The 22930-nt window shown below is 43.5% G+C and overlaps 1 protein-coding gene across 1 annotated transcript in view; it reads right to left on the reverse strand.

Moving 5' to 3' along the window:
* Nucleotides 1-18024, reverse strand: part of PDZD2 (PDZ domain containing 2) — a 276820-nt gene extending 258796 nt beyond the window's left edge. The window contains exon 1 of the mRNA XM_029941041.1: nt 17915-18024. The gene's annotated coding sequence lies outside the window, so the exon portion shown is untranslated. The remainder of the gene's footprint in view (nt 1-17914) is intronic.
* Between the last annotated feature and the right edge of the window lie 4906 nt (nt 18025-22930).

Here is a 22930-nt window from a genome sequence, read left to right on the forward strand (position 1 = left end):
GGGGGGGGGGGGGGGGGGGGCCCTCCAAGGATGCTGCTGCTCCAGCCACCATGAGCGGAAGCGTTGAGACCACGGATGGCAGGTGAGGCGCTTGCCCTGGAGTCCTTAGCTCCCTCCCCCAACACTTCTCTCTTTAGAGAGAGTCTAGAACACGTCTCTGCTGGAGTCCACTACTCACTGATCTTTTATTTTATCATTAGGGTGCTGACTCGTTTATTTTCAAATCCCTTGAAGACTGATTGCATGCAGTAGGCCACTCGTGACTTAGATGGCTGGCCTCAAGGTAGCTCGTTTCACGCTCACCTGGGTAACTGGTTTCTGACCTTCTCACAAGGGACTTGGTGCACATGCAGTCGCTGAGTTGACGCCTCTGTAGGGGAAGCAGGGTCCGGGACTTCCTGTGCCTCCATCCTGCTGACGTCCCTCCCACCCAGTCTCCTCAAAGTCTCCACGGGCCTACTACCCAATCACATTTAGGAATACATGTCATTCACCTTCAGATCAAAACCTGCTAACGCGGTTCCTTCCCTCAGGTTGGGAACATCACTCAGTCTTTGTCCTAGTGGTGGTTGTTGCTCAGTTTGTTGAGTTTCTTTCTTTTTGATCCATTCCACATGAGAAATTGCACAGCTGGGGGGCACCTGGGTGGCTCAGTCAGTTAAGTGTCTTGATTTCAGCCCAGGTCATGATCTCACGGTTTTTGAGATCGAGTCCCGCATCGGGCTCCACACTGACAGCAAGGAGCCTGCTTTGGATTCTCCCTCTCCCTGTCTCTCTGCCTCTCACCACTTCCACCCTCCTCGCACAAACATGCACTCTCTGTCCCTCTCAAAACAATCTTTTTTTTTTTAAGAGATTTATTTATTTTGGGAGAGACAGCGCCATTGTGAGGGAGGGTGGTGCAGAGAGAGAGAAAGAGGGAGAGAAGGGATCCCAAGCAGGCTTCTTGCTGCCAGTACAGAGCCTAACGTGGGCTAGAGCTCACAAAACTGTGAGTTTGTGACCTGTGACCTGAACCAAGAGTCAGACACTTAACCACTGAACCACTCAGGTGCCCCTCCAAACAAATAATCTTTAAAAAAAGAAAAAGAAACTGCACAGCTTGCCAGGGCAGAGTTCTGTGGCTGAAGTGTGCGGCATGTGGCACACGGGGACTGGCCAGGAGGCCTGGGGAAAGCTTTCCTTGGAAGAGCCTGACAGCCCGATAGCAGCGGGCCGCCTGGGGCTGCAGCCTCCGCACGGCGGTGCTCTGCCGGCAGGAGCCGGGGTCCTGCCTTCGCTGGCAAGTTTCAGCCTCAGACTAAGAGTGACTGAGGGCTATTCTCAGAGCCCCTCAGCTTCTAAGAACACAGATGATGATGTCTCAGTCACTGCCCTCCCAAACCAATAACTCTTATTCAAACAAAAAAGACATTTCTGATTTCTCATAACTCCCTATAAAATCACATTCTTAATTACTCGCTCTACTGAGCTCCACCTTGATTTCAAGTCAGATTATTCCCAGTTTGCTCATTGCTGAGGGAAAGTATGGGGGGTGGGGCAGGAGAGGTGGCTGGAAAATGCCTGTAAAAGCCAGGTCAAGCTTAAACAGCTGAAGGGAACACTCCAAGTGATAAAGACACTAGAGATAGCAGGCTGGATTATCTCCTGACTTCAGCACTCCATTTACAATCTCCTCCATCCCTAGTCCTCACATGATTTACTGCATCCATCTAACGAGCTTTCATTTGTGGTGGGTGATTGCACTCAGCCAGCTATACTGAACATCACCAGGACACATGGCTTCCATCGAAGTTGATGCACAACTGTGAACTAGTTCAAGTGTTGAATAGTCCCACTAAAGGGAGGGAAAGGCCGATTCTGGCATCAAAGAGGATGACCGAACAGGAAGGCAGATACTGCGTAAGTGCTGAGGTAGTGAGCCGAGCTTAGGACACGGAACATGAAATGTTTGGCAGAGGTGCATTCTCTTCATCCATCACCATGGTGGTTGTTTCATACCGACCTCACAGACAGATGGGTCTTGAAGACAACTGGAGGTCAGCCCACTGGCGTCGGCCCCTGGCCCTCGAAGAAGCCTATGGCTGTGAAACTCTTACACCAAGAATGAGTCATGGTCAAACAAATGTTGGTGAGGATGTGGAGACACAAACTCACGTGCACTTTGCTGGGGTGGGGGGTGGGGCATGTAAAATGGTACAGCTGCTGTGGAAAAGTTTGGTAATTCCTCAGGAAGTTTTACACAGAATTAACATATGATTCAGTAAGTCCCATCCTAGGTCTATAACCCCAAAGAACTGAAAACGTGTACAAACAGAACTTGTACACAAATGTTCACAGAGGCACTGTTCACAACAGCCAACAGGTAGAAACAGTCTGAATGTCTGCCAACTAATGAATGAATAAACAAAACCGGTATATCCATACAGTGGAATATTACCCAACCATAAAAAGAAATGATGTACTGATACTTACTACGACGTGTATGAATTCCTAAAACATAATGCAAAGTGAGAGAAGTCAGTAACAAAAGGCCATACATACTTTGTGTGATTCCACTGACACGATATTCAGAACAGGCACATCCATAGCCACAGAGGAAATTAGTGGTTGCCAGGAGTTAGAAGGAGGGAAAATAAGGAAGGACTGCTCAATGGGTATGGAGTTTCTTTTGGGGATGATGAAAAAATCCTGGAATTAGATAGTGGTAGCAGTTCCACAGCACTGTGGATGTATTTAATGCCACTGAATTGTGCACTTTAAAATGATTCTAATGTAATTTTATGCTTCATGTATTTTGCCACATGCACACACTAAAGAATTAGTCTTGGTCAATTATATGCCTGCCCTACTCACCCCCACACCCTGCCCCCTGCCCCCTGCCTTTGTCTCTGTGCTCATTGCTGTTCCCTTCTGACTTTTGTGTATGGCCCGTGCTTCTTGGACTCTATGTAGTCTGGATACTGTGCCAGTGACTTCCAGATGTTAGTCCCCCAGTCTGGCCCTGGCCTCAGCACACTCTCGTTAGGGTTTTCCACCCATGTCCCATCCCATGTCTCATCCCAATGTATAACCAAGAGAATGCAGTCATCACTTCAGCCTAATATTACTACTGCTAAATCACTCTGGTCTTTAAAATATATATACAGTCTATTTCATTATTCTGCTCATGACTTTAAAAATTAAAAACTATCAAGGTGCATGACAGCTATCCAGAAGCTCTGTCTGAATATTAATTGGCCATGGTGTCTCCACACAACCGCTCGGAATTTCTCAGTTATCTGTTGTCACCATTAACATTTTTGAATGAGTTAAGTAATTTCAACCACCTCTGGAAAGTAAGAAACTGCATATTAAGCCAGTATGCATAAACTAGTGGACTATTAATATTTAAGTAGAATTTTTCTTATAATATTTAACTGATAGGCATGAGATTTGGTCAGCAAAGAGAAAGGTCTTCAAGGTACTGTGTATACAGAATCCCATCAGAGGCCTGTTTTTAATTTAGCTGTCCAGACTCCCAGAGACTCCGATTCAGAAACTTTCTATAAGGTTTCTTTGGCTTTTACACTTGATTCTTTAATGTCTGCTTCAAACTATCCTTTATAAATTCCAACTTGTCCACAAACTTAGCCCGCTAGCTTCTCAGAACTATGGACCCCGGTATCCCTCCCCTGCCCCAAACTGTCCCCAGTTGTGATCAGATGGGGGAATGCCCCTGGAGCAGTCTTGAACCCTTTGCTCTCTTATTTTCCTCACTGTGACTTCTAACGCAAACTTCAAAACAATACTTCCAACTATCTTTACGACATCTCTAGTGGTCTGCTATACCTTCCAACTAACATGTCTAGGATGATACCAGAATCTGGAATTTTCAAAATACCTCCTCCTTTTCTTCAAGGAGACTAACATTCTTCTAACTATTCAAATTCTTGCTGATGTCTTTGCTTTCTTCTACTTTATCTCCCAAACTCTATTCTTTGCTTTGGATCATCTCTTAGATATTTTTTTTCTTTCTCTTCCCTAATCTGGTAGACAGTTGCCAAGCTCATATCACAGGCTAAATCACTGCTGCTATTGTCATTTTTCCATTTTGATTGTCTTTCCTTGCAGCTGCTACCCCACCTTATCTACCTAAATTGAGAACCTATATCACATTTCAATTTTCCATCCAGGTATTCGGGACTCTCTTTAAGTTGGCTCCACCTTACCACCCAATAGCTCCTACCCAGCAGCACCCTGCCATATCCATCCTCTCCACCATTGCTTACCCTACAAGTAGAGTCGACACGGTCCTGCCCCAGAGTTTCCACTCTACTGTTGGCTTCTGCAATACCCTCCCTCCTTGTTCTCCTCATCATTCATTCAGACAATGCTATTGCAGATATCATGTGCTGGGGATTAAGGCTTCGGAGGAAATTTGTAATGCATTGACTCATTTTTTATCATCTTTTATTTTTAGGTATTGGAATGAACAACAAAGACACAGCCCCTATTTTCATCAAACTTAACCTATTAATACTTCTGAGAAGGCCTTGGTACAGAGACTTTAGATTTGTTTAACTATGTTTTCCCAAAACCATACTCATCCCCCCACCCCCCAACCTTTTAAAGATGTTCCTAACAACATCCCATTGACCACACACTTGCCAGCAAGAAGGCCAGCAAATCAGGCTAAACTGAAGTTTGGGGTGAAGGAAAAAGAACCGATCTTTTTATTTCATAGTAGGAAGCTTTGTTCACCCTGAAGCCTCCTCAAAGAGCCTGACGTGCGTGCACTAACAGCTGTTCAAATGCATCCTTTAAAAAAAACACTGTGGTTATGAGTAGGGTGGTCTCAATACACACTGATTCTACAGCAGTTGGCTTACACTGTTCCCTCCCAGGCACCTAGAAATAACAATGGGATAATGATGGAAATGATAGAGTAAGAAGGTGGGGGTGTGGGTGGGCACAAAGAGAGGTGGGGGCTGATGATTAGAAGTGCTGGTATGGGGGCTCACTGCTCGTGGGTTGAACGAGTCTTGCTAATGGGGTTAGAATTAGAATTGGAGCAAAGCTAATGGCTCAGAGAGGGAGAGAGCTTGTGAAGGAGGAGGAGGAGGAGGAAGGAATGGGGAACACAGTCAAGCAAGACCAGGAACATACTGTAACGAGGGAACACACAGGGCGGGAGAAGTGGGAGGCTGTTGGGAAGAGCAGACTTCTTTCTCTGACATTTATTACTCTACCATTTTGCTTTTAAGGGAAAGACTATCTGCTTTCCATATTTCAGGAGATGGGTATATTTGAAAATGGACACATTTATCCACCTGGGGTAAGAAGATGGGGGTATATCAAGAGAAGAGAGGAGGGGTGCCTGGGTGGCTCAGTCGGTTAAGCGTCCGGCTTCAGCTCAGGTCATGATCTCACGTTTGTGGGTTGGAGCGACGCGTGTGGCACCCCTAGGCCAGAGCCCCACCTTCTCCTCCGCGGTCGGATTCCTGGCTCCACACATTGCTGAGCTCTGGGGCGTCCCCTCACTTAGCACCTCCCTGGGCTGAAAGGGCTGTCTGACCCCAAGTCCATCTCTCCTGGGAAGACGTTCAGGTCCTGCTCTTCCTGTGGGGGCCAAGCATGGCTTAAGGCAGGTAGCCTTCCAAATACTCTGACTTGTTCACTGAACAAAATTAGTTGAGCCCTTGCTAAGTGTCAGGCTCAGAGAAGATATAAAATACAAACAAGTTGAAGGTTCTGGCTCAAGATAGTGACGTAGAAGATCCTGAACTCATTTCTTCCCACAGATGCACCAAACCTACGGCTACATATGGAACAACTTCCTAAAAAAACAAAAGACCCCCAAACCCTAAAAGCTATCAGAGCAATCACCTCTTTACACCAGGCAAATCACACAAAAACAGGTAGGAAAGGATGAAACACAATCTTGCCATAAACCCCAACCCCACTGCAGGAACCCACAACTGGGAGGGAACTCAAAAGAGCTGGAGAGAAAAGGGTTTGTGACCCTTAGTCACCCAAACTTTTAAGACCAGTACCTGAGGCAGAAGCCCACCAAACATCTAGCTTTTAAGTCTAATAGGGCTCATGCTTACAAGACCCATAGGGCTGTGGTAATCTGAGGCATGGCTCCTTCAGGCTAGTGCACAGACCTACCCACCCCAGAGTACTGCGTAAAAGCAGTCCTTTAAAAGCACCTAGAGTTTATGTGAAAGAGGCTCATTTCACAATTTTAAAGTGCTGGTCTGAGGATGAGGGAGCTTGCCAGAATCCTCTCTAGGAACAGAGGCTGGTGGGCACCATCTTCCACACTCTCTCTGTCTTGCCAAAGCCAGCAGATGCCATCTTATCTACATACATGCACACACACACACACACACCTCTTCTCTGCCCTTCTTCCTTTCTCTTTTTCTCCTTTTCTCCTCTTCCCCCTTCCCCCCCCCCCCTTTTTTTTGGTCAAGTGCATCTTTTCCCTGGCCCTCTGCTGTACTTCAGAGGGCCAGTATCTCCCAGAGGGCTGGTTCTACCTCTGTCTGATGTCCCAAGAGTTACCTCTGGGGATCCAGTTTTTGTGGCTGCCACCCAGGGGCCCCCTGACTGCCTGACTTTTGCAGCCAGAGGGGCTCCCGTTCCTGGGACTCAGGGGACTGACAATTGGTGAGACCACTCTTGGCAGGCAACCAGCCCAGAGCACTGCACAGACGGCAGACTGAAACAGACTCCCAGCCTTTCTGTGAAAGAGGTCTACTTGCTAGTCCTGGAGCTTTGGTCTTAAGAACAGGCTTCAGGTTTCATTCACATCTAGAGACAACAGAGGTGCTCTCAGGGAACATCCACCATCTTTGTGCTCTCTCTCTCTGATCGACTGTAGCTCACCAGCATTTCACACACACACACACACACACACACACACACACACAATCTGTACACTCACCTGGAGCCACAGTTGTATGACTGCTGCATAGGAACCCTACAGGTCAACTGCTCTGGAACTTCCACTTGCAATCTTATGGGACCATATATATTTGCATTCTTTAAACGCTATTGTCTGACAGTCTGGCTTCCAATCAGCCTGAATGTAGGTGCTGATGGAAATCCTCTTTGGGACACTGACTGGTCTTGAAACAACCTCAGATACTGGGAACTATTAAAAACAAAATAGGCTACTTGGATGTTTACAAAGGTTAAGGCAGGGTTGAATAATAAGATTCATTTCTTATACAAAGCCAAGTTTTTAAGACTCAGACAAGTAGTCATTTCATCTAATGCATAGAAACCAACACGAAGAGTCAAGCAAAATGAAGAAACAGAAGAATATGTTACAAATGAAAGAGCAAGATAAAACCTCAGAGAAAAAACCTTAAGGAGGTGGATTCATTTTTTAATATCCCCACTCTGTAAAGAGAGTTTTCCTACTATTCTTCCTTTCTAATCTTATATTCTAATACACTTTTGCCTGCTGCAAAACAAAACAAAACACCAAACACCTTAATGAAACAGAGGTAAGTAACTTACCTGACATAGAGTTCAAAGTAATAATCACAAAGATGTTCATCAAACTCAGGAGAAGAATGGATGAAGACAGGAAGAACTTCAACAAGGAGAAAAATATTTAAAAGTTTGAAAGAGAAGTCACAGGGCTGAAGGATACAATAACTAAACTGAAAAATACACTACAGGGGTTTGATAGACTAGAGGAAGCAGTGGAAAAGATCAGTAAACTTGAAGACAGGGCAGAGGAACTCACAAGATCAGAGCAGCAAAAAGGGAAAAAAAGAATGAAAAAACATGAAAATCGCTTAACGGACTTACTGGACAATATCAAATGAACTGACATTCACATTATAGGACTCCCAGAAAACAAAAAAGACAGAGAAAGGGGCAGAAAACTTATTTGAAGAAGTAATGGCTGAAAACTCCCCTAACCTTGGAAAAACAACAAACAGATCCCGAACAGATCCAGAGAGTTTCAAATAAGATGAACCCAAAGAGACTCAATACACATTATAGTTAAAATGTCAAAAGTTAAAGACAAGGAGAGATTCTTTTTTTTTTTTTTTTTTAAGTTTATTTATTTGTTTTAAAGAGAGAGAGAGAGAGAGTATGAGTCTGGGAGGGACAGAGAAAGAGGGAGGGAGAGAGCATCTCAAATAGGCTCTGTGCTGGCAGCACAGAGCCCGATGCTGGGCTCAAACCCACAAACGAGATCATGACCTGAGCCAAAGTCAGATGCTTAACTGACCAAGCCATCCAGAAGCCCCAAGACAAGGAGAGATTCTTAAAAGCAGCAAGAGAAAAACAACTTGTAATGTATATGTGAACCCCATAAGACAAACAACAGGCTTTTGTTTGCAAAAACAAATCTGCAGGCCAGAAGGGAGCAGCATGATATATTCAAAGTGATGGAATAAAAAAGTTTCCGACCAATAATACTCTATCTGGCAAAGAGATAGTCTTCTAGACAAACAAAATCTACAAGAGTTCATCATCACTAAACCAGGGTTATAAGAAATGCTAAAGAGTGTTTTTTTTTTTTAATGTTTATTCATTTCCTGAGAGAGAGAAACAAAGTATGAGCAGGGTAGGGGCAGAGAGAGAAGGAGACACAGAATCTGAAGCAGGCTACAGACTCCGAGCTGTTAGCACAGAGCCCAAGGCGGAGCTCTAACCCATGAATCACGAGATTATGACCCGAGCTGAAGTTGGACGCCTAACCAACTGAGCCGTTCAGGTGCCCCTAAAGGGATTTCTTTAAGTTGAAAAGAAAAGGTGCTAATTAGTAACAAAAACACATTTGAAAGTGTAAATCTCACTGGTAAAGGTAAATATATATTAAAGGTAGTGGGTTAATCACTTATAAAGCTAGTATGAAGGTTAAAAGACAAAAATAGTAAAAACAGCTATAACTACTATAATTATAAAAAGACGTAAAATGTAATATCAAAACCATAAAACATGTGAGCAGGAAAGTAAACATACAGGCTTTAGAATGTGTTCAAACTTAAGGGGTGCCTGGGTGGCTCCTCTGGTTAAGCATCTGACTTTTCTTTTTTTTAAAAAAGCATCTGACTCTTGATTTCGGCTAAGGTCATGATCTCGTGGTTCATGAGATTAAAACCCATATCAGACTCTGTGCTGACAACATGGAGCCTGCTTGGGATTCTCCCTCCCTTTCATTCTCTCTCTCTCTCTCTCTCTCTCAATCCCTCTCTGTCCCTCTCTCTCAAAATAAATAAATAAACATTAAAAAAAAAAGAATGCACTCAAACTTAATTTGCTACTAATTAAAATAGTCTATTTATATGTAAGCTTTATGGTAACCAACAAGCAAAACCTTCTAGTAAATAAACAAAAAATAATGAGAAAAGAATCTAAGCATATCACTAAGAAAAGTCATCAAACCTCAAAGGAAGAGAGTAAGAAAAGAAGAAACATAGGAACTACAAAATGGCCAAAAAACAATGAACCAAATGTCAATTAGTATATGCCTATCAATAATTGCTCTAAACTTAAATGTACTAAATTCTCCAAAAGATATAGACTGTGTGAGGGGAGAAAAAAATAAGACCCATCTATATGTTGCCTATGGGAAATTCACTTCAGATATAAGGACATAAACAGACTGAAAGCGTAGGATGGAAAAAGACATTCCATGAAAATGGAAACCAGAAAAAAACTGAGGTAACTATACTCATATCAGATAAAACAGACGTTAAAACAACTGTAATAAGAGACAAAGAAGAGCATTACATATTGATAAAGAGGTCAAACAAGAGATACAACATTTGTAAATATTTATGCATCTAACACAGAAGCACCTAACTATATAAAGTAAATATTAATAGACCTAATGGAAGAAATAGACAATAGTACAATAATAGTAGGGGACTTTAACACCTGATTTATATCAATGGACAAATTATCCAGATAGAAAATGAGTAAGAAAACATCAGTTTTAGATGACTTAACAGATACACACAAAATATCCCACTCAAAAATAACAGAAACATTCTTCTCAAGTGAAAGTGGAACATTCTTCATGAGAGATAACACATAGACCATTAAACATGCCTTCAATTTTTTTTTAAAAAACTGAAGCAAGCATCTTTACTGACCAAATGGTATGAAACTAGATCAATTACAAAAAGAAATTGAAAATTCACTAGAAAATAAGGGGAGACTAACATGTAACTAAACAACCAATGGGTCAATGAAGAAATCAAAAGCAAAATTAAAAAAAAAAAAAGCTCTCAAGACAAACAAAAATGGAAATACAAGATACCAAAACTTATGGGATGCAGGTAAAGGAGTTTTAAGAGGGAAGTTAATAGCAATAAATGTCTACCTCAAGAAACAAGAAAAATCTCAAATAACCTGACTTTACGCCTCAAGGAACTAGAAAAAGAAGAACAAATGAAGCCCAAAAGTAGTAGAAGGAAGAAAATATCACAGAGCAGAGCAGAAATAAATTAAATAGAGACTAAACAGACAATAGGAAGGATTAATAAAACCAAGAGTTGGTTCTTTGAAAGGATAAGCAAAACAGAGAGGAGACATTATAACTGATACCATGGAAATACAAACAATCATAAGAGATCACTAGGAAAAATGATCTGCAACAAATTTGATAACCTAGAAGAAACATGTAAATTCCCAGAAATATGCAACCTTTTGAGACTGAATCATGATGAAATAGAACATCTAAACAGATCAATTATTAGTAAGGAGATTGAATCACTAATTTTAAAACTCTCAACAGATCAAATAGCTTCACTGGTGAGTTCTACCAAACATTCATAGAAGAATTCATACCAATCCTTCTTGAACTCTTCCAAAAAAACAGAAGAGGAGGGAACACTTTCAAACTTATTTTACCAGACAAGCATTATCCTGATACTAAAAACCAGAGAAACACTACAAGAAAAGAAAATTATAGTCCAATATCCCTGGTTAACATAGATGCAAAAGTTCTCAACAAAATATTAGCAAACCATATTCAACAATATGTTAAAAGAATCATCAAGTGATATCAAGTGGGATTTATTCCAGGAATGCAAGGGTGATTCTACAACCACAAATCAATCAATGTGATACACTACATTAACAAAATAAAGGGTAAAAATCATATCTCAATAGATGCAGGAAAAAATTTGACAAAATTTAACATCCATTTATGATAAAAACTCTCAACAAAATGCATAGAGGAAATGTGCCTCAACATAACAAAAGCCATATATGGTCAGCTCACAGCTAACATCGTTTTAATGGTGAAATTTAAAAGTATTTCCTCTAAGATCAGGAACAAGACAAGGATGCTCTCTGATACCACGTTTATTCACCCCAGTATTAGAGACCCTAACCAGTTCAAACAGGCAAGAAAAAGAAATAAAAGGCATCCAAGTTGGTTAAAAAAAAGCAAAGCTGTCACTATTTGCAGACGACATGATGATACTGTACATAGAAAGCCCTAAATAAAGACTGTTAGAATTAGTAAATGAATTGAGTAAAGCGACAGGATACAAAAATCAATATGCAGAAATCTGTTGTGTTTCTATCCACTAATAACAAACTAACAGAAAAAGAAATTAAAAATATAATACCATTTATAATTGCATCAAAAAGAATAAAATATTAAGGAATAAATTTAATCAAGGTGGTGAAAGACTTGTACACTGAAAACTATTTGATATTGACGAAATAAACTGAAGAAGACACAAATAAAGGAAAAGATGTGGGTGCCTGGGTGACTCAGTTGGTTGAACATCTGACTCTTGATTTTGGCTCAGGTCATGATCTCAGGGGGATTGAGCCCCACGTCAGGCTCTGAGCTGAGCATGGAGCCTGCTTGAGATTCATTCTCTCTCTCTCTCTCTCTCTCTCTCTCTCTCTCTCCCCTCCCCCACCCCCAGTCCTCTCCCTCTTCCCTGACTTGTGCTCTCTCTCTCTAAGAGAAAAAAAGCAAAAAGATGTTCTGTACTCATGGATTGGAAGAATCAATATTGATAAAATGTCCCTACTACCCAAAGAAATCCACAGATTCAATAAATCTCTATCAAAATTCTAATGGCAGAGCACCTAAGTGGCTCAGTTGGTTAAGTGTCTGACTCTTGATTTTGGCTCATGATCTCTCAGTAGTGAGACAGAGCCCTGCACTGGGACCCACACTGAGCATGGAGCCTTGTTGGGAATCTCTTTCTCCCTCTCTCTCTGGCCCTCCCCTGTTTATGCTTTCTCTCAAAATAAATAAACTTTAAACACATTCCAATGGTATTTTTCACAGAAAAAGAACAAACAACTCTTAAATTTGTATGAAAACATACAAATCTTGAGTAGCCAAAGCAATCTTGAGAAAGAACAAAAGCTAGAGGAATCACACTCCCTGATTTCAAACTACATTACAAAGCTATAGCAATCAAAACAGTGTGGCAGTGACATAAGAACAGAAAAATAGATCAGTGGAACAGAATAGAGAAACCAGAAATAAACCCACGCATATATGGTCAATTAATTTATGACAAAGGAGCCAAGAGTAAACAATGGAGAAAAGACAGTCTCTTCAATAAATGGTGTTGAGAAAATGGACAGCAACACTCAAAAGATTGAAACTGGACTCCTATCTCATACCACACACAAAATTACCTCAAAATAGATTAAAGACCTGAATTTAAGACCTGAAGCCATCCTAGAAGGAAACATAAGCAGCATGCAACTTGACCTTGGTATTGGTAATGATTTTTTGGATTTGACACCAAAAGCAAAAACCAACAAGTGGGACTACGTCAAACTAAAAAGCTTCTGCACCTCAAAGGAGACCATCAACAAAATGAAAAGACCACATATTCGATGAGAGAAAATATCTTCAAATCATATATCTGGTAAGGAGTTAATAACTAAAATATATAAAGAACTCATACAACTTAATAGCAATAAATAAATAAATAAATATTTAAAACAATTTTTAAAACCCAGTTAAGAAATGGGCAAATCTAAAAAGACATTTTTCCAAAGAAGACACAGATACATGAAGAGATGCTCAATATCACTAATCAGCAGATATATACATATGTATTCATATTCATATATATATATCTCTTAAGGTAGGCTCCATACCCAACATGGGGCTTGAACTCATGACCATGAGATTAAAGTAGCATGCTCTACCCACTGAGCCAAGCAGGAGCCCCCATCAGAGAAATACAATGCAAAACCACAAAGAGATATCATTTCACACCTTTCAGAGCAGCTGTTTCCAAAAAGACAAGAAATAACAAGTATTAGAGATGGTGTGAAGAAAGGGGAATCCTTGTACACTGTTGGTGGGAATGTACGTTGGTGTAGCCACTATGAAAAACAGTATGAAAGTTTCTCACAAAATTAAAAATAGAAGTATCATAAGATCCAGCAATTCTACCTCTGGCTGTTTATCCAAAGAAAATAAAAACAGTAACTTGAAAAGATACATACACCTGCAGGGTTCATTGCAGTATTATTTACAATAGCCACAATATGAAACAATTTAAATGTCTATCAATGGATGAATGGGTAAAGTAAATGTGGTGTGTATATGCAACGAAATAGTACTCAGCCATTAAAAAACGAATGGGGGCACTTGGGTGGCTCGGCTGGTTGAGTGTCTGACTCATGATTTCAGCTCAGGTTATGATCTTACAGTTGTGAAATCATGCCCTACATTGGGTTCTGCACTGACAGAGCAGAGCCTGCTTGGGATTCTCTCTCTCCCCCTCTCTCTGTCCCTTCCCCGCTCACATGCACACACACTCTCTCAAAATAAATAAACATAAAAAAAAAAAAAGAATGAAATTCTGCCATTTGTAAGAACAGGGATGGACCCCGAGGGCACTATGCTAAATGAAATTAAGTAAGTCAGACAGAGAAAGACAAAATCTGTATGATCACACTTACGTGTGGAATCTAAACAGAATAACAAATGTACAGATATAGAGAACAGATTGGTGCTTGACAGAAGGGGGAGGTTTGCGGGGTAGGCAAAATAGGTGTAAGGAGTCAAAAGGTACAAACTTCCAGTTATAAAATAAATAAGTCATGGGAATGTGATGTACACATGGTAACTCTAGTTAATAACACTGCTTTGCATATTTGAAAGTTGCTAAGAGTAATTCTTAAAAAGTTCTCCGACTACTGAGTATATAATCAGTCTTTCCTCATGGTCCCAGGGCAGCTCTTCTTATGCACAGTTCCTGTCTCCATACTTTAATAAAATCACCTTTTTTGCTCACACACACACACACACACACACACACATGCCCCCCAAAAAAATTATAAGAAAAAATATTTGTAACTGTGTCTGGTGAGGGATGCTAACTAGTCTTACCATGGTGACCCTTCTACAATATGTTCAAATACTAAATCACTATGTTGTACACCCAAAAATAATATACATATATTGTATGTTACTTATACTTCAATAAAAATAAATTTTAAAAAATACAGGTCCAGGTCCTCAAAAAGTTTAGAATCCAGTGTGGTTGGGAGCAGGAAGAGGTTCCTCTTGAAAAGCACCTGAGAACTCAAAGGGCTCCTGGACAGAGCCGCCAGCAGAATGACGGACAAGACTCACAAAACTTGGGGCACCTGGGTGGCTCAGTCTGTTTACTGTCTGCCTTTAGCTCAGGCCATGATCTTGTGGTTCACAAGTTCTGGCCCTGCAATGGGCTTTGTGCTGACCGCTCAGAGCCTGGAGCCTGCTTCGGATTCTGTGTCTCCCTCTCTCTGCTCTTCCCCCACTCATGTTCTATCTCTCCCTGTCTCTCAAAAATAAATGTTAAAAAGAAAAAAATGAAAGAAACAAGAAACTCACAAAACTGACAAGCCCCTGGCCCACACAGTGACTGCTGTGGGCAGAAGGGACCAGACATGTGGAATGAATTAGATGGACAGACAGGAGCTGGAATTAACAGAGTAATAAAAACAAGAGTTAATTCACCTCAGAAGCCAGAGCACTTTATAGGGCATGGGGCTGGGCTGACAGGCCCCAGCTGACTCCTTCCGACGTGGGGCCCATAGAACAACAGCCCAGCACAGCTGGTAGCACGTGGGAGTGGAGGGACCGAGTCAGAGCTGACCTCGTAGGTGGTGAATCACAGCCTAGACACAGTCACTCGGATGTTACAGTTGAATTCAACCTATAACAACACCACTTTGACTATCCTCTTCCCCTTTGAGACTTTTCCTCAAGAATGTGCTCAGTATCCCATCAGCCAATAAGCTGTTAGTCCCTGGGAACCACAATTAACATACTCTTAATACACTGCAGCATGTAGGCGCTTGTTGACTCTGACTTGATCCGAAATAAAATTCTAAAATTCTAAAATGTACATACGCGGCAGTGCTTTTTCCCCCTTTATATTTGCTAAGTTAACTGGATTACTCATTGAATTGAGGGTCCTCCCAACTCTTGCACCCCAGGGATGCTGTATCTTTTCCTCGGCCACCCAGCCTGGCTGCCGTGCTCCACTGACTTGGAAGCAGGGACCCCCACCACCCACGTGGAAAGCAGTGCCCTCCCTGCCTCCTACCGGGCTGTAGTGAGGACAGCCAGGACCAAGGTCACAAGCCAGCAGAGGCACGGTGTCCTCGCCCTGCGCTGTGGGTCTTCGGGAAAGATGGGCGGGTGAGTAGTTGAGACAGTTCTCGGCAGGTGGGCAGCACTGAGAGGCCAGAAGCAGCAAGAGGACATCCAGGGGTGTGTGGCGGGGCCATGGGTGCTAGGCCACACTGGTGTGCCCAGACCATCCCTGTGAGTGACCCTGGCCGTCCCCCCTAGACTCCTCCTTGTCTTGACCTCCCATTGACTCCTTGGGGTGCCCGATATCCATAAATTCTTTTATTCAATAAATTATTAGTATTGTTTTCTAAGTTTTTTATTTTATTGGGTTTTTTTTTGTTTTATGGTTTATTTATTTGCAAGCAAGAGAATGAGTGCACACAAGTAGGGGAGGGGCAGAGAAAATCTCAACAGAGTGCTTGAGATCATAACCTGACCCGAAATCAAAAGTCAAATGTTCAATTGATTGAGCCACCCAGGGACCCCTGTTTTATTATTTTTGAGAGAGAGAGAGAGAGAGAGCATGAGCAGGAAAGAGGGACAGAGAGGGACAGAGAGAGACAGACAGAGAGAGAGAGAGAGAAGAGAGAATCCCAAGCAGACTCCACACTCAGTGTAGAGCCCAACATGGGGCTCAATTCCACAACCCTGGGATCATGACCTGAGCCGAAATCAAGATTGAACTCTCGACCAATGGAGTCACACAGGTGCCCCTATCCAATTAATCATTTTTACGCTTCAAGCATCCAAAGATGTTAGTCCACCAAGCACTAGGTGCCCCCACAAGCCATGCAGTGGCCACAGGACCCTGCATGGGCCCTAAGGGAATGGCTGGTCAGCACCAGTGTGAGGTCTTCCCAAGCTCCCCTCTCTCTTCATTTTACTTAATTATCCACCGAGCAGTATGAATCATAAACGTGGTTGGAGTTGCTGGGTGTGGTGCGGAATGAGCTGGAACATCCTTACTCTCAGAGAGCTGACAGCCTTTCTCACGTGTACAACTGGGCTTCAGAAAAATTCTGAAATTTTCTCATTCTCAGAGGTGTCTTATGTCTGCGGTAGGAAGCACACAGCCTCGAGCTCTGCACAGACACAGGCAGATGCCACAAGGTTCCGAAGACACCCGGCCACCTGTCCCCACAGTACTTGACCTGCACCCATCTCCTTCTACCGCTGGCCTTGTCTTTCCCCATCAGAACTCTGTCCCATTCCTGTGAGGTCTAAATTATAGCCATTAACACGTGAGTGGCTGGCAATCTGGTACTCAAGGCTTCATATGTATTTTTTTAATGTCTGTTTATTTTTGAGAGAGAGAAAGATAGAGAGAGAGAATGAGTATGCAAGTGAAGGAGGGGCAAAGAGAAAGAGAGACACAGAATCCGAAGCAGGTTTCAAGCTCTGAGCTGTCAGCACAGAGACTGATGTGGGGCTTGAACCCAGGAACCATGAGTTCATGACTTGAGCTGAGTCAGAGGCTTAAGCAACTGAGCCACCCAGGTGCCCCTCAAGCCTTTTTAAGTAATCTTTTTAAGAAATCTGGAGACCACAGTCTTCTGTAGCTAATACCTGGGCCTCCAAATTTTGGCCATAATTCTCAGAATAGGAGTCTGAGTGGGCAGTTGTTTATGGCTGCCTCAAATTACTTTTTTATGTGTATTTATTATTTATTTTGAGTGAGAGTGGGAGAAAGAGCTGGAGAGGGGCAGTGAGAGAGAGGCAGCGAGAATCCTAAGCAGGCTCTCCATGCTGTCAGTGTGAAGCTCTACACGGGGCTTGAACCCACAAACTGTGAGATCGTGACCTGGGCTGAAACCAAGAGTCAGACACTTAACTGACTGAGCCACCCAGGGGCCCCGCCACTTTGAATTCTTCAGAGCCGAGGGTATTCCTGCCTGCTCTGCCCGTCTTCCCCCACTTCTCCCTCACTGCACGGCCCGCTCAGACTATCTCATCTCCTGCTAATATGTGCCACTTAGGAGCTGCTACTCCCTTTCACAGAGAGATTGGCAAATTGTTTCTGGAAAAGGGGAGCACAGCTTCCCTTTCCGGTGAAGCTATCATTCACCTTAGGTTCAGTGTTTTTTAAGAAGCTTTACACTGAGAGAATAAAATCCGTTAACTTCTGTAGTCCATTTCCCCCTGCAAAATACATAACACGTTGCCTAGAGATTAAAAAAATTATACAAACACCTAAAGTCTACGGATGCATGCACTTGGTGCCTCCAGGAGCCAAGAGTGCTCATAAGAGGCAAGAGGGAAACAGAATACAGCCGACTGATAAGCCTCGTTGTAGGCGGCGTTTGCACAAACAGGGTATCCTATGTTTGCTACCTTCAAACTCTGCGAGCACCACTTCCTCCAAAATGCTGGTCAAATGGCCATTGTAGACTCCCAAGTCCAAAGAAACTTCTTCAGGCTTAATATTTCTGTTTCAACCCCAACTCATTCTTCTCATGTCATAATTTGCTCCCATCTACAACGAAAACAAAAACAAAAACATCCAGAAACGGTAGTCGAAACGAGGCAGTTCGTAACCCAACACAATTGAGGAGTTGTTGCTTGTCATGGATGATGAAGTCGACCACAGGTTCGGAACGTCTGTGGTTTGTCCAGAGGGTGGAGCCTGGGAAACCTCCGAAGGGCGGCGTGGATGCCGATACCCTGTCATTGACTGCACTGCCTGTAATTTTCAAGCAGGAGGCCCACATCACACAACACCAACATCCTCCTCTGTGCTTTTTATAACATAATGCTGAGTTTTTGCTGAACAAGCCCTCACTTGTCCAAGCCTTGGTTAGTCTGTTGTATAACATATGTAGATCGGTATTTTTATTGACTTTTGAAACACTCCAAATGTTGTTCAAGGAGGAGTTTGGTGTCATTTCACAGAAACACTTAAGTCATCCATTGCAAACACTGGAAGGGACTTGCGTGGTTTTGTAATTTAACCTACTCATCTATCCAGTGGGGAAATGAGGCCAGGAGAGGTAAGTATCCCATTTAAATCTATTCAGATCATTCCAGAAAGACTCATAATTAGAATTCAGGCTCTCTGACTGCTGAACCAGAGCTCTTTTCACTTGGAGAGACCAAAGTACACGATTTAATTTTTTAAAGGCATGCGTTATTGGCCATGGTAAGAGAAAATGAGAAAGAGTTACGTAAACTACAGAAAGAAGGCAGAAGCCTGATGATAACCAATTAAGTTAATAGAGCCTCCCAATTAAACCATCCATACAGAAGCCAAATTGTGGAATTTGAGTTCCTCTGCTCATCTTCCAATAGAATTCCTAATAAGCTGCCGGGTGACCCAAAGCTGAAGAAAGAAAAAACAAAGACAGCCAAGAGCCTTGAAAGTCCAGCCTCGGAGCCCCCAGGCTCAAGCACAAAGGAATGTCCTTATGCCTCTCTCTCCTTCAGTGGCCATGGCTGCCAAGGGCACTGGAGCCCTCATCCCTGTGGTCCATACCAGGATGGGGGTGGGGGGGGCTCAAGTCCCTAACAGCTGTCCCTTCCTGAGGACAGCAGGCAGGTCGATGAGTGAGTTGCCAAGGGCATCCAGCAGGGGCTGAAAGGTACTGCATTAAGCCCAGCATCATTATTATTAAACCTACAATTTAAAACCAATTATGCTTTGCAGAAGACTGCAGCCTCCATTTAAACCACTCCTGGAGGAAAATAAAAAGCCCGTTACACAGAGTTCAAGGCAAGCTACAGAAGCGCTTCTGCCACACGAAGCTGGGATTCAAGCACAAATTAATAATCATAACCCTAGGGTTCCCACTCAGAGAGAAGCAGAACAATGGAAAGAAAATCCTAGAGAATAAAAACAAGATGCAAACATCCTCCTTTTACCAAAAAGCAGCTCGGTTTCCTGGAGATTTCAAAATAAATTTACTTACTTCCCTCAGAGGGGAAAAGCCTCACACGTAAATCAGAGGTCCTGAGCTGGTAGCCAGGTTCTCCCGACAGTGCTGGCTGGAGGAGGGGGGTGGGGGGGGGAACCACTGGCTAACATCTAGAAATTAGGATTTTCCATATAAAAAGTCTGGATTTGCAGCTTCTCTTGACAAATCAGATTATCCAGGAACACTGAGGCAAGGACTACCTAGAACCACCCACTGCTTCCTAACACAGAACCTGTGCATAAGGAGGGGTTACAAAGAGAGTGAAATCATTCTTAGAATGGCACCTCTGTGAAAAATTTTCTTCCACTTGTCCCTCTTCATTTATTTGTGTTCTCCATCTGACATATCTTAGATATTTGATTGATTCCTATCCCAAATCTCCTTCAAGAAACAGGAATCCTGCAGCTGCTGAACGTATCAGTCTTGAAGAAAGTCAATTTCAATTTGAATAATATTTATCAAGTGTCTACTGGGTTCAAGAGACTGCACTGGGTCTTGGGGGAGGGACTCAAAGATAATTAAGGCCCATCCATTCACTGTGGGCATTCTAGCTCAAAACCCTGGAGAATATGATGTCATGAGAAAGGCATAAACCACTATGGGGTTCAGAAAAGGCAGAAACCGCATCTGGCTGGGACTTCAGGAAGAGCTACATGGAAGAAACAGCATTTGGAATAGGCTTCCAGGAGGGGCGGTATTTTGAAAAGCGAAGACGGAAAGCAAGAAAGATCAGCAAGCACAAGGTGAGCATTTGCAAAGGCAGGGAAGCTCCAGGGTGTGTAGGGAACCAGAGCTAACCCTCCCCAAACATGTATATAAACTTGGAAACAGAGGAGTAGTTGGGTTGTTGAACTTCTGGGTTCTGTTTCCACCTCCTCCCCCCGCCCAACTTCTGCAGAGGCAGAGGTGGGATCTTAACTCCCTGATGACAAATGAGTGACGCAGAGGGGCCACCCTCACAGTCTTTTGCAACAGGAACACCCAAACCACCCCCCCGCAGATTCCGATGCCACGGCATGGGGTTCAGGCTCCGTATTACCAATTGGCAGAGCTAGCTGCTGGTGGAGGCTGTTATTTACTGCAGCACCAACTGGGGCCCAGGCCCTGCTAGGCGGATGCCCCGTAAGTGGCAGGGTCCCTGCCCTCATCAAAAGGAAACTGACAAGCAGAAAATTAGCAGCCACATGGGTTTAGCATCATCTGTCTAGCCAGTTGCTTATGTAAAAGGCCTTGGAATTCAGATTTGATTTCCCATTGCATCCATCCTCAACCCACAGTCTCTGCTCTCAGAATGCATCCTGAGTCTAAACTCTTCTCATTCTCAGCACCAATGTCATCTCAGCCCAAGTACTCCAGATCTGGACCACTGTGAGAGGCTCCCCACTGGTCTCCTGGCCTTTGCCCTAATCTCCAAGAGTCCATTCCCCATGCAGGAGGGAAGGTCGCGTTTATCATGTCACTCTTCTACTCAGGGCACCGAATAGCATCCCATTACACTTGAAATAGAATAGAATAGCTTTCCAAGGGCTGCATAACCTTACCCGTGAGCACCTCTTCCCCTCATCTGCTACTCAACTCTCTTCACTCCAGCCATGGTCATTCAGATATTTCCTGAGTGCCTCCCAAGTGCCCAGCAGCCACTGGTGCTAGCAACACACCAGGACCAGCGACCGTGGGGGCGGGGTCTTTGTCTACTTTGTCCACCGCAGTGTCCCCTGCATCTGGACAAGTATTTGGCACATCACAACTGCTCACTATTTGCTGAATAGTGGAAATAGGGGTGAATCTGTTGGGTCCTGCCCACATGAGCAGGCAGAGTTCAGAAAAGGAGGACACGGGTGAACGGGTGAACGGCAGGAGGCAAAGCGGGGCGGTGGTGGAGCGGGGACTCTTAGCTGAAAGTGAAGCTGAGTAGGAAGAGCAGGATTGGCCGCCATGGCTTTCAATAGCTGCTTGCTTTAAAAGTCACCTGCTGGACGGCACTCCATCTCCAGAAATCCTGATTCAGGAATCTGTATCTCTAACAGGTTTGGGAACCGCTGTACCGAGAATCCTGTAATCCCAAAAATAAATGACATCAGAGCAGGCTGCCGGTTTTCTAAGTCTTATACTCTTACCCAGCTGAGAACTTCTGCTAGAAGGGAGACCCAGGATAGCTAAGTTCCGGGAATCCTGAGGGTAGAGAAAGCCTGTGGGGCAATCCAGGGACACTCAGGGAATGCAGGGAGCAGCAAAATGAGGATGTTGGAATCACATTCTTTCCTTCTTCACTCTTTTATCAGCCAGACGTGTTTGAGATAGATGTGTGGCCCAGCTTTATTGGCAAGCTACTTACTTAACCCCTATAAGCTTCATTTTCTCATTCACTCATCTATCCTACTCTGGAAAAGAAACAAAAGTCAGTGGACCTACTAGGCGTCACTGATCTAAGCGAAGAGAGAAAACATCATTTCTGCTACCGAAGGTGTATTCATTTCTACAGGAGCCAGATAAGCAGGGGAATGGCAGCAAAACAGTAAGCCCTCCTCACAGAGTTGTTGGAGGATTTAAAAAGAGAAGATACACTGGGGCACCTGAATGGCTCAGTCAGTTAAGCATCTGACTCTTGGTTTTGGCTCAGGTCATGATCTCACAGTTCACGGGTTTGAGCCCTGCATCAGGCTCCATGCTCGCAGCAGAAAATCTGCATGGGATTCTCTCTCACCCTCTTTCTCTGTCCCTCCCCTGCTCATGCTCTCTCTCTCTCTCTCTCAAGATAAATAAATAAACTTAAAAAAGAGAAAGAGAATATAAATGAAGGGCCTGGTATAAAACAGTCAACGAAGTCACTTTCACCTTGCTTGCTTAGGGCTGCATTAACTGCTGACAAGGGGCTGGTGCCTCCCAAGATCAAGGTTATTCTAATTGCTATTCCAGGCCTGAACATCCCTGCCTCAGAGGCAGCACTGGAGAGAGATACAGAATAGGACAGTCAACCCACAGCAGACAATCCTAGAGCAGAGAGCTCAGGGCCACTGGAATGACATGCGCAGATAACCTAAAACCTTTAAGTCTATGGTTTCCTCCCCACCCTAACCAAGAGTGTCATCAGAACTGCTGACGAGCAGCAAAGTGGAGAGATTTAAATTTCATCTCCTTTTAATTTCCACCCCCACCCCCTGCCAGGGATGCCTACAAGCAGGGAACAGCCTGCCCAGAAAGACAGCCAGAAGGCAGGCAGCAAGAGAGAAACATCACAGATTGTCCTGTTTGGAGGTGTCAGAAAGACCCCAGGGCATCTGAAGAGCATCCCCAGGGTTGGGGCCAGGAGTAGGGGAAGACACCATAAGCCCTGTGCACTGTGGGCCTTATTTTGGCTTCAACCAGAGCACCTTTGGTTCTGTATGTTAGGAATATATGTTATGTTTTGAAAATGGGGAACCATGTCTACAACAGTTTG

The sequence above is a fragment of the Suricata suricatta genome, chromosome 6 (genome assembly GCF_006229205.1).
Source record: "Suricata suricatta isolate VVHF042 chromosome 6, meerkat_22Aug2017_6uvM2_HiC, whole genome shotgun sequence".
NCBI lineage: Eukaryota > Metazoa > Chordata > Mammalia > Carnivora > Herpestidae > Suricata > Suricata suricatta.